We start from the raw sequence: 20,013 nt of genomic DNA, 5'->3' as shown, positions 1-20,013 counted from the left end.
ATTTATCTGCCAACAGAACAAGAAAATTTCACTTGCCAAGAATATTTTAAAACAAGTAAATATTTCTAGCCTCCAACCCCCATGGGCATCTTAGAACTAGTGCAGTCAAACTTAAAACAAATAAATAAACCAGTGCATTCAGATTTAAAACAAGTAAATTTGTTTAATACAGAGAAAACAAATTAAGACATTTTCTGAATATGTAGGAAAGTTTGCTTTATTGTCTTGAAACATTTATAGGAATTATATCTTAAAACCATTGCAACCAGACTAAAACCAAGTATTTTTTTTAGATGCAAAGCAAAATATAAGCCCTTTTGTCTAAAATTGTAGAACATTTGGTTAAATTTAACATTCAGTGCTGGTTTAAATGCCTTGAAATGAGACAAAATACCCTGGAATTTACAGAGAAAAGCATACTATACTACAAACTGACTGACTGCTTAAATAATTCTTTATCCAGAGGCATGTATGGCAGAACAACATGCAAAAACAAGGTCATTGCTCACTGTGAAAATAAGAATGTCAGCATATGCAATATATCAAATGTAGTGACCTTATGAATAGACAAGCAGCAAACTAAACCAACAGCCTGCCAAACAATTAAAGATGAAATCAAATTTGAAGTTTGTTATGTCTTGCACTAGAAGGGACACAATAACGACCGGGAATGAAATAAAGGTTTTGTGCATTTCTACTCAGAAAGGAACTTTTTCTACTCAGCTATAGCTTTTCTGTATGAAGAGGTCATGTCACGGTCATGGATGGCATCTGACAGTACTTCAGTTTGCAACACAGAGAGAAGTGTCGCAATGCACTTAGTATATGTAAGGTGAAAGTTGTAATAACATGACATGAGATACATCCCACTTTCGTAAATGTCCCCTTTTGGGAAGGTCATCAAAGGCATGGTTCCAATGGCCAATAAGCAGTTGGTTTTGCAGACAATCATGACAGGGCTGAAGAATGGCCTTGTTTAAAGAAAGGTGTTGGGGTCTTCTTTACACTGACCAAAACAAGGAAAAAAATAAAAAGATTATGACCACAAAAATGATTTATTGTAATTTATGCTGAAGTAATACATAAATTATCAAACATTCACAAATGTCTTACCTCAAGGATGTGACATATAACCTATTTTATTTTATTTATTTATTTAACATTTGTTGACCGGGAATGTCCGACTAGGTTCCACAGAGCCTGTTTTCAGCGGAGGCCCGGGGAGAAATGCTCCAGATGCATGTCTTTGGAACCTCACTTGCATGTAACATCTTGGCTGGAGCCACAGGTGATGGGAACATATCTGGTAAAGCCTTCATCAAGGCAATTGAGTGCTTCAAGGTTAAAAACAAAATTAGACATCTGATTTACTGTGGCCAGTTGTTTTCAAAACCACAGGGTAGTTCAGATTTTTTTGTATACACTTCACAGGTTGTTATGTCATGATACAGGAAATTTTACATTTTGATACAATGCCAATACAAGTATTGAAATTCAATACCATTTTCTATACTCAACACAGTATATCTAAATCAAAGTGTATTTACATTGGAGTTTTGTTTGCATGCAGTAAAGTCTTTTCAGTGATAAAGAAACACTTTGAGATCTATGCAGAGTTTCATTTTTTGATAGTTTTGAGGCAATTATTGTGTGGTGGTAGCCCAGTCTCAATAGTCAAGACTGAACTGGAGGTGTATGTTGTAGAGTAGATGCCATGGAGAAATGAATTGAAATACATGATCAAATTGATACTTTCAATATGTCTGACAACCCTAGTATGAGGTACTTATTATCCGTTCTCAGAATGTTACCTGCAGTATGATGGTATAAGCCCAAGTTTGCAGAAGCAAACGAACATAGAAGCAAAAAAGAGCTAATAATTACCTTTGTCCAACAACGATGGCTTCATGAGCTTTCCGAATACTGCATAAAATGGTGCCTTCTCATAAAAGGTCCCCCAGCAGGTCTGCTGATCAGTTAAACAGTAGTTCCTTCAGTCAAGGATCTGACGGAGCTCATGCATAAGCTGACATACACACACAGCCAGAGAAAGAGAGTGCGCAATGTCAGACATATATAAAAGTTATAGCTGGGTAAGTAAGGATTAGCCAGAAAAGATCAAAAGTTTTAATATTTTTTGGGTATTCAAAAATAATACATTTTGCATCTTTCATTCTGCATTCATTATTGTGACTCAGCTGATATTGCTACACCATATCTCATTTAAAATTTGGTTACATATATGTGTACTTAAAATGAGCACATTTGCTTGCATGAGTCAGTTCCCTGAAGCAAGAATATGCTTGAACAATCTTGGTAGGCTTGTCCTGCCCCTTAGTAACATCAGAGTCAATGAAGGCATGTCTTGCTTGGAATTCAAGGTCCAGGAGCTGTGAAACATCCTTCTTGTTGGGTCTGAGATTGCTTTTGTCCATCTCTTGTAGGGTTGTATGATGTCTTGCCTGTTTCTTTAGACTATCTGTAATTGCAATTAAAACATACTGTGAAATTTAATGTTTTCTTTGTAGAAGTTGCATTTATATAAAACACTATATTTCAGTTTGTGTTCTTACCATCCAACTGGTCAAGCTCTGGGGTGCTACACTGTGGTGACCTCTCTATCACAGATGTGGTAGAGTCATCAGTCTCATCAGTGGACATCTCCTGGTAGTTTTGAAAGCTAAGGTGTCATGGTCTCTTTCTTGAAGGGGTCAATCTCTGTTTCTTTTTGGGGGTAGTCATATTCTGAACCCTTTTCAACAGCTGCTTCCTCACTCATTCCTAACAAGAAACAAACAAACAAAATTGTTAGTGTTACAAATCTGATTTGATAAAATTAAATCCAGAAATGAATAGATACAGACCCACATTGACCTTATTTACATATAAATTACCTCCTAACACCTGTGTCAGATGTTTACACTTTGGTAGACAAGTATACAGTGCTGTATTTGGAAACGTGAATAGCAGACTATTGACATAACCACTGAGCTTCACTGTGTGCAGATTTGTCCTGCAGCATTGGGTAGTACTCAATGAGATACTTTGCCATAACAGTAAGTTCACTGCTGCATGGGTGATGGAAGGCATCCGCAGATGCTCTCTTAATGGAAATTAAGCTTGCCACTGTATTTCTGATTAAATGACAGTGAAGACCTTTGGAAAGGGTGTAGTCTCCTCCTTGTCCAGCACACGGCTTTTCAAAAAAGATGTTTCTTGACTGCTCCAACTCTGCGTCTGTGTATAAGACATACTGCAGGTTTACAAGCTGTACAGTTTTGTTGATACTATACTGGTCTCTTAGCTTTGGAGAATGTTGTGTGGATGGAGAGGGATAAGAGCTAAGAGAGGGGCTGAAATCATAGGTCCCAGAGGAGGTGCCTGGTCTACACAAGTCTGATTCTTTGCCCTGTACAAAAAGCTAAAAGTTATAGCTGGGTAAGTAAGGATTAGCCAGAAAAGAGCCAAAGTTTTAATATTTTTTGGGTATTCAAAAATAATACATTTTGTATCTTTCATTCTGCATTCATTATTGTGACTCAACTGATATTGCTACACCATATATGTACACAAGAAACATATATTTAATGGTAATTATAAGGCAAAGAACACTGACTATAAGAACAAAGAAACAGAAAAAATATTGTCTTTAAATGTATAATGGTCAAGAAATGATTATTTGACAACAGAACATATTGCATGGCTATATTAAAGGTTGTCCCATGCGAATATTTGTCAAAAATGTGATTACCTCACTTTCATCATGAGTAAGTCTCCAAATGGTTCTCCTTCTTTAAAAGTGCTCTGGCCCAGGAAAGAGATTACATAAATTCTCCTTAGAGAGGCTGAGCAGCATCTCTGTGGTTATATTACCAGCTGTAAACACGTTTACTCACATAGTAAATGATCAAGCAACTTATTATTTTTCAACAACTTCAATCTTCAGTTCATTTAAAGGTGAAGTTTTATAGTAATGCACATCATTGTAATATCCAACATTCTAATACATTTTTATTCAACTTCTCTAAAGGTGACTTTTATATCAATAAATAAAGAAGTATAATGTCATGAAATGCAAAAACAGTAAAATGAAACATTTCACCAAGTGACCCCTTCAGTAATGTCTCCAGATATGAACAAGCACTAAAGTCAAACATTTCATAAAAGCATATCACAAAATACAATGAAAGACACTACGTCTTACAACCTTGTCATCTGAAAGAGAAAAAATTGTCACTCTTTTGTGGCATTGGAACGGCCCAGTAAACAACTCTGTACTTGCTTTTCAAATGTAGAAACCTGAACCTGCACTGTCAGCTCAAAAACTGATCCGGATTTCTTGAGTCATTGCATTTATTTATTGCTAAAAGTCGACTTTACCAATTAAAACCTAGGTGGGCCCAGTGGTGTAGCTAGAGTTTGTGCTGCCCAGTGTGGTTTTTGAGTTTGACCCCTCGCCCCTCCTCCTCACAAAATAGAATATACCTTTTGTGGGGATTTTTCTGATCATACCTGTCAGTCCACAAACATTTAAAATATAAAAGAGAAGCCAAGTGCTCTGGATTATGCGGAACGCTGCACAACCATAAACAGACCCTCTGTTATGCCTTGAACAGCTTTGGCTCCGCTACACAGCTCTTGATTGATTCATATACTGCAATTACTGTCAGTTGGCATTGGGTCCCATAGAGCAGCCCATTTTGCAGCAAAACCCTACCTCTCCAACGCAACCCTAGCCATTCCAGTGTTCATGACTTGGCTATTTCTCCACAGTTGCCATAAACACTGTTCAAACCTGTTGCATACTGCTTTCTTATTTACTTCTATAATAATTACAAATATTGAAATAAAATAGCACAAACACTGATAGCCATTTGCCAAGCAAACAATACAGTTTCACTATGGCAATAAACGTAGCATGACTAGTAAACCTCTCTGCCTTGAAACTTATTGAAACGGCATTAAAATGCACATTCAAATAAAATGCATTTGGGCAGTGGAGGATTATGTTTGCCTTTGGCCAGCCATAGGCTCCTTGCACACATTTGTAGGGTCATGCATATATATATATATATATATATATATATATATATATATATATGTGTGTTCTTTGAATCACCTACCTTATTGTATTAAATTATATTCCTTGAATAATACAGCACCAGTTGTTAGAATGTGTTTTAAATTTGTAGTTTTGAACATTCTTTCAGTAAGCAATGAAACAAAATGTATGAACCGATAATGACAAAACTACTCATGTCAGAAAATTTCAAACATAAAAGGATACTCCAACATCCATCATTGCAATCCACCAATATCAGTCAATAAGCACAATCTCTGCAAAAGTAAAAATCATCTGAATAACTCCACATTTAAAAGAACTATAAGAGCTTGTTACTGGCAAAGAACTTTACAATCTGATGTTGTTAATCTTTGTTCATTCCTTACTGATGCATTATCGGTTCCATCCTTGGAACCGAGCCAGCCAATATCAAGCTTGCATCAACCAAAAATTCTCAAGCCAAGGTCCTACCCAGAATGCTCTGCTCTGTTTTACCTCAGATCTTGTTTGCCGCATTGCTGTACAGCCATGTCAAGCCACTCTCTCAGCTAAGTGTCTAATATTTTGAAAGTTTTATTTCAAACAGAAACCACAGGTACCACCAAGGATCAAATATCAGCAGTTTTCTTTGAAAACACAGCTTTAATGAAAATCAACAAAAAACACATACACTCCAGGCATTAACGTCTCCTATCTAATACGTTTTTGTTTGCAAGTTACTTCATCAGATGCGGACAGACTTATGAACCATTCCTTTTATACTCCCTATACTTGGTGAATTTAATTAATTACCCAATAAAACAAAAATGTTAATTAGCAAAGCAATTAATACAGAATACAATAAATATAAAGTGACTGCATATACACCCTTCTCTGAATGAGAAGTACATATACCACTATTTTACTTATTAAAATCCATGTTACCTAAGTACCTCTATCTAAAAAAAATAATGTTTTGTGTTAAACCCATCATAAATTAAAATAAAATCATGTAAAATCATGTACTTTGTACATTCATGTTTATGTACTACTCTGAAAGTTTTATACATTGTTCTTACTCTAAATATTTTCAAATAGTTTCTGCTAATATTTTCCTACCCTATCATACACTCTAGACTCTCTCCCTTTAGTCTTTTCCCTTTATTAACCTTTTTCTTACCATTGAGGTAATTCTTCATTACCATCGTTGGTAATCCTTCCTTTTCTCTTTGTACCCTTTTGGGTAGCCCTTCCTCTTTTTTTTGGTACTGTTCTTCTTCTCCACATCATTATGTCGGATAAGAAAAGTAGCATTGGTTTCAAGCAGTGTAAGGATTGTGGCTGTAAGTTACCGCTTTCCGATGGCCATGACTTATGTGTCTGCTGTCTGAATGTCTCCCACCTTACTGTGGATCCCCCGTGTGGGATTTGTAAAACTTTTTCTACCAGGATTCTTAACAAGAGGAAGAGTAAGTTAATTTTGAAAGGTCTTCTCAAGTCTTCTTTTTCTTAGGCTATTTCTGGGTCAGAGGGCTCACCACATCCTGTTAAACCCCATAAGAGGCATTCTTCCTCTTCATCATCAAAGTAGCTCCCCTCTTCTCCCTCTGGAGATCATAGGGAGTTGACTCATAAGAAGGTGAAATTGATTACTACTTCAGCGCTGCCACCTGTGACCCTGTCATCTGCAGGCTTGGCACTGCCCCAAATGATTCTGGCTTCGGTCATGTCTTCCTTATCAATACTGGCACCGGAGTTCCCAGTGCAGACAACTATGGCTCTGACAGTTCCGTTGCAGCCCTTACTGGCACGTCCATGCAGATACAGTCCCCGTCGGCACCTTTGGTACAATCCCCTTAGGTTCCGAGTATGACTTTTCTGTTCTCCAGGGCACAGACATTTTTGGCACCGACATGTCCTTGGGTGCAGTCATTCTTGGCACCATCCTTATTACCAGTGCAGACACTTTCCTCGATGGCACCATACCCATCGGGGCAGACTTTTGCTTTTATGGTGCAGACACCTTCAACTACTATGGCACTGGTGTCATCGATGCAGACTACTTCCACACCGTTTTCTTCGGTGCAGATGTCTTCGGTTCTGGGCTTGGCACCTATTGAATTAGTAAGGACTAAGTATTCTCCTTCATTGGATCCATTTGCTGGCGGTCAATATAGTAATTTTCTAGAAAGGCCAGAATCGCCATCAGCTTTCTCCATGAGGTCAATCAAGAGTCTCTCTGAACAAGATGTGTTGCGGCTTGTTGATCAGTTTGTGGCCAGAAGTCTCTCTCATCTGTTGAAGTCCAGGTGCCCTCCTTCAGGTGAATGTATAGCTCCTTAAACTCCAATGTACACTCCTCCTTTGACATCTACCCAAATTTTGAAGCCTATTACTCCGACAGCAGCTTCCCTTCCTCCAAATCCAATAGTGGATCTCACTTTAGAACTGGAGTCGTCCTTGTAGCCCTCAGTGCATTGGGCATCGGCTCTTCGCAGGTCAGTGGTTGTGCTGTGGGGGAGGACATTCCTGGTACCATACCAATTTTTTCCATGGCACCCTCCAGGGATCCTCTCTCTCTCACTGTTCTCAGTCCACTTGAGATTCCTGGTCTGGGGTGGGCTCATCAGGGCGGGGTGTGACCCTGGTTCTGTGGTTGTCATGCTTGGTTCCGGGCGCCCATCCCTCCTTGGGCGGGGCGACCTTCTGAGCCATGGAGAGGGTGCTTGCCTCTACTGGCAAATCCCACATGTCGGAGTCCCCCCCCCATGCTGCAACTGTCACAAGCCACAACCGGACACCCGGCACAAGGGCATCAGGTTTCTCCTCCACAGGAGACCCACTGTTTGCAGTCTTCCCCAGAACCTCCCACTGAGGAAGTACTCCGCAAAGCATCATGCAAGAGGAAGCACATGGACTCCATGTAGGAGTCGTTGACTGAAGATACGGATTTTGATAATGGGCAAGGGTCCCCATAGTCACCCTCTGATGAGGTGTCTTTTGGTGACATCCTCGAGATCCTTAGATAGAGAGGTGACTGGAAGTCCTCTAATCCTTCCTCTGAGGAATCTGTATTCCTGCAGGCCTTTCATGTCCGGCCCCCACTACCTCCTGGGTCACCCCACCTGCTGATGAACTCATCCAGCTCATCGTCCATTGCGCATGGAAGTCCCCTGGCACCCTGGAAGGGATACCAAGGAGACTGGATAAAATATTATTGCCCCCACCTGAGCACCCACATTGGTCACAAGGTCTTCCAGTAGATGCTATGGTGGTGGCGGCTGCAACTAAGAAGGATTTGGCAGAATAGAGTCAAACTGTCCATCTGCCCAACAAGGAGTCCAGGACGCTAGACAGACTAGGGAAGCATGTGTTTGCTTCATCAACCTTTGCCATAAGGTCTTTGAATTATTTGGCACATCTTACTAGGGTTCAGAGGGATCTTATCAACCAACTCTCTGAAACCTTGGCAGGAGCTGTTTCTGATGAGGTCCATGACAACGTGGCTTTTCAGATAGCCACCCAACTCTTCCATGAGCCTTATTTCTCACCCAACGGAAGGGGTGGCTAGAGTAGCAGGTGCCAGTATAGTCATCAGACGACATGCCTGGATGCGCCTTTGTGACTTTGAGGACTCCTTTAAGGCCTCCTTCATGAATGCCCCCCATCGAGGTTGCTTCTTTTTTTGGCCCTAAAGTGAAAGATACGCTGGCAAGGTGAGAACAAGAATGCAAGACCCTGTCTGCCATTGGTGTCAGATACTCCACTCCTCAGCAATTCTAGTCCAGAAATCAGAGGAGCGGGAAGATGTGGCACAGGAAATCACAGGGCTCTTTCCGGGATGCACGTGCTGAGGTCTCCCCTAGAGGCAGAGGGGTAAACTCCAATGGAAGACACCTGTTTCAGGGAAGAGGAGGTTCATGAAACCGGGGTTCCAGAGAATCCTTCTCTGGCCAACCCTATCAGTGCTCCTGAAGCATTGCCTGACTGCTCACTTCTGGAAGTGGTTGGGGGTCATTTTTCCTTGTACCCCACTGCCTGGCTATCGCATCCCCTTCCATCTTTGTCCAATCTCATCCAGAGTATTACCCAGTGTTCTACCCAGTCAAAGGGAAGCAGCAGCAGATGAAATCCAAAAGCTGCTACAAAAAAGAGTCATCCAGAAGGTCCCCCCAAACCAGATAGGATCCGATTTTTACTCAAGGTTCTTTTTAGGACCAAAAAAGACAAGGGACTGGAGACTAATTCTGGATGTCAGCACAATGAGCAAATTTGTAAAAACAGAGAAATTCCAGATGGTCACAGTTCAGTCTATCCTTTCTCTTCTGGAAGAAGACTATTGGATGTGCTCTGTAGATCTTCAAGATGCATATTACCACATAAAAATGGACAAACACACAAAAAGCTGCCTCTACTTCCACATAGGAGCCAGTCGCTACCAATTTTGAGCTTTGCCCTTTGGTCTCTCTACAGCCCCAAGAGTGTTCAAATGTATGGCAGTGGTTATTACTCACTTGCGAATTCAAGGATTCCATATCTAGACGACTGGCTCCTCACTGCCCCCACCAAGCATCTACTGGAAGTAGCTCTGCACTACACTCTCCTAACAGCTCAAAGCCTGGGAATCACTATAAACTGGGAGAAATCCAACAGGACCCCAACTCATTCTTTGGAATTTATAGGGGTACTATTGGACATGAGAAATTGCACAGCATCCCTTCCAGACCACAGGCTTCAGAGAATAAGGCAACAGGTTCAACCACTGTGCTGTCACCACAAATCTCCTGCTTGATCTATACTCCAACTCTTGAGATCAATGGCATCCTCGATCACCATTGTTCCTCTAGCCAGATTCCACATGAGACTACTTTGGTGGCTACTTCTCATTCAGTGGTACCCTCTACAATATCCTTTGTCTTTTCAGATAAGTGTAACTCAGAGATGCAAGCAAGATTTACTCTGGTGGACTTCTTAAAATCCCCAACAATGGTCTTGCCCCTTCAACCCCCATCAACCGATAGCCACGGTGACCACAGACGCCTTTCTGATGGGGTGGGGGGGGGCTATGTCAGGGAAACTCAGTCCAAGGCACCTGGTCGGAGACAGAGGCCTTTTTGCATAACAGTGTCCTGGAACTGAGGGTGGTGCTGCTAGCATTGCAAACATTTCATTCCATCCTTCCATCAGGGACTATTGTGATCCAATCAGACAACATGTCAGTGGTCTGGTACATCAACAAACAAGGGGGCACCAGATCTTACCTATTATACCAAGAGGCCTTGAAAATATGGCAATGGGCGATAGCTACAAATGCTTTCGAATTGCAATGCATATTCCCGGGAGCTCCAATGTGTTAGCGGACAAATTGAACTGGTGCATTCTGCAACCTCTTGAGTGGTCCCTCAATACTATGATAGTGGCAAAAGTCTTCAACCGCTGGGGCCAGCCTTGCTGCGACCTATTTGCCTCCCCAACCAACTACAAATGCAGCAACTATTTTCCCCTAATCCCCCCTCGAGGACAGTCACTGAGGGATGCTCTAGTTCACACTTGGCCCTCAGGTCTACTTTATGCTTATCCTCCTCTTCCCCTCAACTCCCAATTTCTGAAGAAAGCATGGCAGTTGAAGAGCAAAGTGATCCTTATTGCTCTATATTGGCCTCAACAAATCTGGTTTCCCTTCCTCTGGCTTCACCTGCTAGATCAACTGTGGATCCTCAATCCATCCCCAACATTGATCTCCCATCCGCAGGGTCTGATTCACCTCAATCTAACAACCCTGAAACTGATAGCTTTATTTCTCCACTTCCAATGATTTCCAGGCATGAAAACTTCTCATCCCCTCTACACAATATTCTTATTACATCTCATAAATCGTCCACCAGACTAATCTATCTTAAAAAATGGAAAAGGTTCTCTCTATGGGCAGCGAATAAACAATTAGACCCCTTGTCAGCCCCAGTTTCGATAGTACTGGATTACTTATCAAATCTTTTCCACTCTGGGGTGTCTGCCTCTACTATTTGTATGCATTTAGCTGCCATCTCAAATTTCAACATTGGTTTTCAAGATTCTTCACTTATGTCATACAGACTCTGTAAAACTTTCTTGAAAGGGGTTATCCACCTAAAAACCTCCCTTTAGAGAACCGGTACAACCTTGGGATTTGGCATTGGTTCTGCAAGCTCTAACAGGTCCCCTCTTTGAACCTGCATCTTAATGTGATGTAAAATCTCTCCCTTGGAAAACATTGTTTCTGATTGCAATCACATCAGCCAGACGCTTGTCAGAACTTCAAGCCTTATGCATTAAACCTCCCTATCTTATTTTCCATAAGGATAGGGTATCACTGAGAACTAATTCTTCCTTTTTACCAAAAGTGGTGCTGGAGTGGTCTATCTACCAATCTACTGACCTTCCAGTGTTCTTTCCTAACCATTCTAACAAGGGAGAGTATTGCCTGCACTCCTTGGATGTTCATAGGCAAATACTATTTTATCTGGGTAGAACCAAATCTACTAGTAAATCAGACCAACTGTTTCTGTCTTTTTCTGGACCTAGATGAGGTCGTCATGTATCAAAAGTTACATTGGCTTCATGGTTGAGAAATTGCATTACCTTTATCTACAACAAGAACAATATCATTTTGCCTCACAGAGTGAAAGCACATTTTACAAGGTCTATGGCAACTTCAGCAGCTTTCCATGCTAAGGCTTCCCTCAATGATATTTGCTCAGCTGCGACTAGGGCCAAACCTCATACCTTTATTCTTCATTACAAATTGGACTTGGCCTCCAGAGGTAGAGCTTCTTTTGGCTCCATGGTGCTCAGGAATGTCCTTCCATGAGGGCCACCCAGGGATACAGGTAGCTGGGGACTCTGTCCCATCAGTAAGGAATGAACGAAGGTTAAGAGCATCAGATAAAGAAGTTATGTCTTACCATAATGTTCCATCTGTGTTGTTGATCTTCTTTCATTCATTACTTCCCACCCTCCATCCCCCTCCGGAGGTTCCTGGTTGATCTCATGTACTCCTTTATTGTAGGTCTGTTATGACCAGAGGTAGTCTCTACTTTTATCTATCAACTTGCAAACTCGATCTGAGGTAACAGGAAGCAGAGCATTCTGGGTAGGACCTTGGTTTGAGAGTTTTTGGCTGACACGAGCTTGATATTGGCCGGCTCAGTTCCGAGGATGGAACCGATAACCCATCAGTAATGAATGAATGAAGATCAACAACACAGATCGAACGTTATGGTAAGACATAACTGCTTTTTTCAGTGTTTCATCTTCAAATTCAGTGCCTGCTGCCCTTGAAGAATTATATTGCTGATGTTACATTAAAAAAAATTGGTAAGCTGGTAATATTGCAATATAGAATGACTGACAAACCGACAAGTTCATAGTTAATAGGCATCTCATACAAAGGAGGGCAAACTCAGGAGTGCAAAACCATATCCCTCCTTAAAATGAACCAAATAATCAGCAATCAAAAGGGCATTGCAATACCAGCACTCAAGCTGCATGTTGTGGGAGTAGAACCCACAGCCTTCTACATTAAAAACAAGTATACTCCCTGCTGTGCTATTAATGCTTTCAAACACTTTACCACAATACTATTGATATCATTTGCTAAACAACAGTTGCACATTGTAAACAAACTTGGCATATAAGCAGCACTAAACTTCTCATCCTCTGGAGCTCTTGTCTCCTTGTAAAATGCACTTGAGACACACACACTTTCTTGTAAAATGGACTTGACACTCAGCCATATCTCTCAACTTTGTAGCACAAGACATTTGGAGAAAGCCAAAATATATGAGGGGAACAAAGGCCCAAAACCAGGGACACATTTGAAATATTACTTGTATATCTTAGAAAGTTGCTAGAATAAAAGTTTTTATTACCATGCATTTCCTGAAAGTGCTAATACTGTATAAGCTAACAAAGTTATGACTAGACACAAGCTGTAGTCAGAGAAATGCAACAAATTCAACCATCAACCAGTTAAGTTTACAGCGTCTTTTCAAAAAATACAGACAAGTAGAACAGGCCATTAATCTCATCCTACTATAGTGATTCATGTAGCTAAATGAACATTTAATAAGCCACACCTCTAAACTGGTAAAACAGTTTATACTGTATGAGGTTTATCTGCTAGGCAGATTATTGTATATACACAAGAAACAGTTAGCAAACTCACAAATATCCCAGAAATAATCCTGGATAGATACAATCAAAAATAAGCATTAAATGTAGAGCTAGAAATCAGTACAATACAGCTGAATACAAATACCTGGAATGGAGTATTGTTACTAAAGCAGAATTAAAAAAAAAAATACAATATGTGCATTAAATAAAAATTAAAAAAAATACCTTAATATAGTAAAGTATCCAAAAACCTTACAGTAAACCCACTGAAATAATGACTCATACAGACCACTAAGGCTTCCAGGAGGTAGTAGAGCAGTTAAAAGTGAAAGAAAAGATGGCACCAAACACTAGCTAAGACTGAAGGTAGCAAGGCAGTATGGGAGTACAGAAATGAAAGTACAGGACAGGAATGTGTTCAAAAAGGCTAGGTACAGGAATACATACAGAAAGTGAAACCAGACTGCATCTATCATCAGAATCCTATCATTGGAAATGTAAGTAGAGTACAGTAATCAGTATTTAGAATATTATAGAATATTTAGGAATGCAAAGGAAAGGGTAAAAGAAAGAGAAGGTACTGAGCTGTAGTATAAGGGGGTAGCTTGCATAATGGTTAAGGTGTTTACCTTACAAACACAAGGTGCAGGGTTTGATTCTCACATGGGCTAATTGGCTATGCTTAAAATGACCCACAAGGGCAGTAAACCTAGTACTAATCTATGAACCTATAAGGTAGGGTTTACTAGATATCACAGAGTTAACACAAAGCAGTGAGATGGGGTAAAAAAGAAAGAAGGAAATTTAAGGGAGGGCATGTATTTGCAGAGAAACAGAGATTAACAAGAAGGGTGATAGTAAAGGTGGAGCCAGTGGTGTGCAGAGAGCCTAACAAAGAATGTATAGGTTACAGGAGAACGATAAAATTAATTTCAAACTTTTATTTTATTTCTGTTCTCTGCAGACCGGAGATTTAAAGTACTGAGCTTGGTGTAGATGTTACTTGAAATGCATATTGTGTGATTTGTAGACCTTTACAACCTTAATCTGCTAAAGTATCCCAAAACTTACAGCAAAACCACTGAAATAATGGGTCATGGACACTACTAAGGCTTACAGGAGACAGTAGAGCTTGTAAAAGTGAAAGAAAATAGCGTGGCTTATCAAGTGGAGGCCACACACCATTCACAGGCCACTGAGTTTGCAAATGCTGAAAATCTGGTTGATTTTACCTCTTATTACATAATTCACAACAGCAACCAAACTTTTGTACACATCAAATACTATCTTGGTATGTAATAGAATTGTACAACAGTTCAAATGACTCATAGTGTGTTCTCAGGTATAAAGTCTCACAATTTGCATTGACTGCTACTAAGGATATTTCACACATACAAATGTGCACACACACACACACACACACACACACACACACACACACACACACACACACACACACACACACACATACTATCAAAAAACACAAAAACGCTTTTTCCCATTTCGGGTCATGGTGATCTGGACCCCAACTCCAACACATAGGGTACTGGGCAGGGTACACCCTGGACAAGGTGCCAACTCATCACAGGGCATGGACTGCAACACTTACTCGTACACTATACACATAGTCAATTTCATATCACCAATTCACCTAACCTCCATGTCTTTGGACTGTGGAAGGAAACCAGAGTACCTGGAATAAACCCACATGAATACAGGGAGAACATTGAAACTCCACCCACATGGGATTTTAACAAAGAACATCAGCAGTGGGAGCATGAGTGATACTCCCCCCCCCCCCAGTACAGTGTGTAATGTTGCTATGCTCAAGTAAAAATGGAGCCATTTAGTTACAAATGGTTGAAATGTTTTGTTTGCTTGTTCTGGTGATGTCACCATCCAAGCCACATGTTCTTCATTTTATTGGAACTGCAAGCAGATGTAGCCTTTACTGTCACAAACTGCATTGTTATTTGTGGAGTTTATGATATTATTTGTGTATTGTACTGTTTAACGATTTTTCAATAAATGTTTTACTTTAAGTAAACATGTATATTTCTAAGGTGATCCTTGAGTGGCTTGAAAGGCAGCTATAAAATGTTGTATTTCTGCTTGTATTCATGCTGACCAGATGAATGGCAAACTTTATTTTTCAAATATCTCACATCAATAAAGGCAGACTGAACAGATCAGCCTGTTCTTAAAAGACATGTTGTGCTAGTTGAATATTTGCAATAAATTAATGAAGAGGTGAAAGAAAAAGATACTTGGAAAAAGAAGTTCTGACAACAACAAACCAATTCTGCATGCTTGGGCATGGTTATAAATCTTAGTGTTCTAGTTTTAAGCATTTATTTACTTAGAATCAGTAATAAAATCTCAGTAACACATTAAATAATCTTATTAAGATAATTAAGGACAAAATAGGTTGAAACAAGCAAACTTTTCTTACATAAAAACTAAAAGAATCTTGTCAAGCAAAAAAACATGCATTATTTCCCTTGATTTAAGATATTTAATCTTACAGAGATTTCACTTTTTGCAGTGCATTAGTTTTCTGTTTCTATAAATTTGGTGCATTTGCATGGAGCTGCTCACAGTGCAACAGCAGTTAGCAGTGCCCTATACAGTAGCAAACACCTAGAAAGCAAATTTTCCCTACAGAATGGTGCACAAAACTGTAACCTGTAAATCAGTAAATATAGATCAAATAACTTATGTGATGACAAGCTTAGAGCAGCTAGTTTTATCTATAGATTTAGTAGAATTCAATATTGTGTAAACATTAAAGTTAGCAGAATTTAGTAATGTTTAGCATAATCTGTCCCAGTAAATTATTCTTATTAGTCTCCGCCATCAAAAGACCCTTAATGTCCTTCTAACCACAATATACCACCCTGTTGTATGTCACTAAAGACAGGACAACATGGACGTGCAGTTTCCTAACTTATCTGTAGCTATCTAGGGACAATGTATCAAACTGTTTCGTCTTTACCGACAACCATTTAATCCTTAAAGAAACAGATGCGGAATGTGAGAGGTATACTTACACAATGACACTGAAGGTTAAACTCTCGTATGAAAGCACACATCAAGTTGTCAAAACCATGCACACAATACCCACCTCACATATTACTCAACATACACATAGACTAACACATGCTGTGGCACTTAAAAGCAATCTTCCCAAACAACATAAAGTACCTAGACTTCCCACTGGCAAAGCTACATCTTAACAAGCCCAAAGGCACTCAGAAAAAAATGCCAACGTACAATACACATACACTCACACTCAATGGAACCCTAAACACTAGGATCCTAAGGCAAGCAAACATACTTCCCAGGATTCTCTTCAAAGTGGATTCCTTTGTAAGACATATTAACACCCTTCTTCCCAGGCTGAACAAGGTGAGGTAACAGTTAGTTGCTTATCTGGAGCCAGGATCCATCAAACTATGTAGGCATTCAAGTCATTGCACAACAGGTACCAGTATAGTTCTAACATAGCCCATGTAGGTGTAAATGACCTGAGACATATGAAGGGAGACATTATGGGGCTCACAGACTATGTGTCTCGGGCTGGCATGAGCCTAGCACTGAGCAGCATATTGTCATCACTGAAGATGATGCCATAATATGAGCAAAATTGATTGATGCTAACAACTGGCTGTCTTTCTGGTGTCATTCTAAGGGGATTCAATATTAGCTTGTCAGGACATGGTTAATATATCACATTGCTTTGCCAAGGATGGTCTGCATCTATCCCCTCTAGGCTTTCAAATACCTACTAAAACATTATCCACCCCTATAGTGCCTTTTTTTACGCAATGCCAAATTAAGAAACCTACCAACAAATCACCTGACCCTCAAGGTGTTACTGATCAATGCTAGGAACCTAAATAAAAGAAAAAACTACACTCCCTCAAAGCCATCTGCACACTCGAGAACATAGACATCTATACAGATACAGAGACAAGATTTAAAGTAGCAGAGAATACTCCAGCAGTGTAATGTTTCAGTGTCTTCAAAACATTTAGACCAATAGCTGCACAGACAAGAGCTAAAGGTGGAGGTGTCTCGATATACATCAATAGCAAACATATCTCTAGGTTGGTCAAAAACGATGACACCCTGGAGTTCCACCATGTACGGATCATCACAGACAAAATCCCATACCATATCCTAGTCAGGTGTAGGTCAACTTCCAATTTCCAAGAAGCTCACAATGAATACTTTGACCTACTGCAGACACTTACCATCCAACCTAACACCCTATTAATGGGAAACTTTAATTACCCCTCTGTAGACTGGGAATCCTACACAGCCTCAAATCTATAGTCACAGAGATTCCTAGTTTTTGTAAATACAAATAGCCTTGACCAAACAGTGAATAAGCCTCCAGAGGCTCCAACATACTGGACCTGGTACTTGCAAATATGGAAGAATGCTGCAGCATACTCCTCCCACAATGTCTCATCCTCACTGGTAAGCAAAGGCAAAAGCCAAATTAATCAATATAAAGAAGGAAGCTCCAAAGATATTCAAAGAGAAATACAGGCAAATGCATCCAGATATGGAAAATTTCACAATAAAAAAATAATATCCCAAAGAGGGATTGTAGAAAAGAAGATTAGTAAAGCAGAAAAAAAATAAAAATTGAAGTTATGGAGTGCCTACGAAGTGAAGGATTTGGTGTAGAAGGTCTAGCACAGGTTACATAAATGCATGATGGAATGAGTTCTCAAAGTAAGGTGAAACAGGAAGATGAGGAGACATCTGAAGAAGAAATATGGACATGGGAAAGAAAAAGAGATTTAATGTAGTGTAATATCTATGCAAAGGAGAAAGCAAAACTAAGCAATACAAAAAGTGCAGCACCAAAGATATATTGAAGAGAAATACAGGCAAAGGAATCAAAACATGGACAACTTTACAATACAAAAAATAAGAAGACAAAGAGGAAAAGTAGAAAAGGAGATTAGTAATAGAGAATTAAAGAAGTAAAAACTGAGGTTATGGAGCACCTGCAAAGTGAAGGATTCAATGTAGAAAATCTAATTAAGGAAACACTACAACAGGCTAGAGCAATGGGCATCCAAATTAAGGGGAAACCAGTGGAAAGGGAAGTAATTGGTCAGATGCCATATGAAGATATTTTGGAGACTTCAACAGGAAGCTATTATAAACATTCACTTGGAGCTGGACAGCAAGGGAAGCAACAGGAAACTGTGGAAACTGACACAGTTAATGTTGAGAAGTGATAGGACAGTGAGTTTCCATATGACAGAACAACAGACAGCACAGGATGAAATTGAAGAGAAAGTCTGCAGGAACTGGAAAACAAAAAATGTGCCCTTAGTTTAGAAGAAAATGAGTTAAGAGAAGAGTTGCTTGATTTAATAGACATAGACATATTAAGATCAATGAAAGAAATAGACTGCAGAAGGTCAATAAAACCCAAAAAGTCCTAAATTTGATAAAACAAATCAACACAGTAATTAGGACTGTCCATAGAAATGCATGTGATATAACTGAAGTAAAAAGGATATATTATTGTGCAGCTAAATTAATAACTGATAAAGTTCTACCACAAGAACACAGGGTGGTGATGGAAAGGAAGGGGAGAAATCAAATACTATCATGGAAGTACCGAATGGAGAAAACTATAAAGCAATTAAGACAAGAAGTGCCACTGTTAGAAGAGTATAGAAGAGGGAACAGATCAACAAAAATACATAGAAAGATAGATGTAATAACAGCAATGTACATTATTAGAAGAGATCAGGATCTATCATGCACTATCGTAAATAACAAACTAAAAATCTCAACACGTAGAAAAATATAGAAGATAAATATAAAGGAAAAGTACAAAATAAGCAATTTATTGATGACTCAAAAAGTTATATAGAGAATTGGGAAACAAGGTAAAAGGAATTGAAAGACCACCAGCAAGGAAGAAATATATATATATATATATATATATATATATATATATATATATATATATTTTTTTTTTTTTTTTGGAGAAGTATTTATGAAGATCCTGTGGAACATTACAAAGATGCTGAATGGATAGAAGAACAAAAAGAAGGAATAAGAAGTTTAAAGGTATAGGATATGAAATGGGATGAGGTAACAACCAGAGAGATTGAAACAAAGTTAAGAAAAGCCTCTAGATGGAAAACCTCAGGCCCAGATGCAGTACCTAACTTCTGAGTATTAACATCTTTGTACAAAGATTTAGCCGTGAGTAAGAACTATTTATATGCGCACCCAAACAGACACCAACCTGACTAACAAAAGGAAAAACAATGCTCCTACTTAAGAGTGAATCTGCAAGCTACCCTAAAAATTATAGACCAACAACTTGCCTTCTGATGACAAATAAACTATACACTAGAATTGATGCCAACAGAGTTTATAGTCATTTAGAAAAAAAACAATTATGGCAATAGAACAAAAGGACAATAAAAGAAAGTCATATGGGACAAACAATTATTTGTTGTTAAATAAAGTCATAGTGGAGAACTGTAAAAAGGGGAAGAATCTAAGTATGGCATGGGTTGACTACAAAAAAGCATTTGATAGTATCCCGCATTCATGGATAAAAGAGTGCTTAAAATGTATAAGATAGACCCTACACTGATCGACTACATTACAGTGACCATGAAACAGTGGCAGACCACTTTGCAATTAATCAATGGTAAAGGGCAAATTATTATTTCAGGGATAAAAGTTCAAAGGGGAATATTCCAAGGTGACTCTTTGTCACCGCTGCTATTCTGTCTTGTACTTAACCCATTAAGCTGTCTACTTAACAG

The 20,013-nt window shown here is 39.3% G+C and overlaps 2 long non-coding RNA genes across 3 annotated transcripts in view; both read right to left on the bottom strand.

Annotated features, from left to right (window-relative positions):
* Nucleotides 1-233: 233 nt before the first annotated feature.
* On the bottom strand, nucleotides 234-1,502 carry LOC122793721. The gene is made up of 3 exons (XR_006363515.1): nucleotides 1,254-1,502; nucleotides 1,114-1,134; nucleotides 234-1,006 (listed from the first exon to the last, which is right to left on the bottom strand). It is a non-coding gene; the product is annotated as an uncharacterized LOC122793721 (long non-coding RNA).
* A 73-nt stretch (nucleotides 1,503-1,575) lies between these two features.
* The window catches only part of LOC122793720, a 244,816-nt gene continuing 226,378 nt past the window's right edge, over nucleotides 1,576-20,013 (bottom strand). For both annotated transcript variants that reach the window (XR_006363513.1, XR_006363514.1), the window contains exons 3-4: nucleotides 2,574-2,781; nucleotides 1,576-2,479 (exon numbers count right to left, since the gene is read on the bottom strand). This is a non-coding gene — a long non-coding RNA (uncharacterized LOC122793720). The remainder of the gene's footprint in view (nucleotides 2,480-2,573; nucleotides 2,782-20,013) is intronic.

Source organism: Protopterus annectens, chromosome 2.part0, assembly GCF_019279795.1.
Source record: "Protopterus annectens isolate FY-2018-M chromosome 2.part0, PAN1.0, whole genome shotgun sequence".
Classification (NCBI taxonomy): domain Eukaryota; kingdom Metazoa; phylum Chordata; order Ceratodontiformes; family Protopteridae; genus Protopterus; species Protopterus annectens.
The sequence above is the reverse complement of the archived record's forward strand: the minus strand, read 5'-3'. Positions and strand labels throughout refer to the sequence as shown.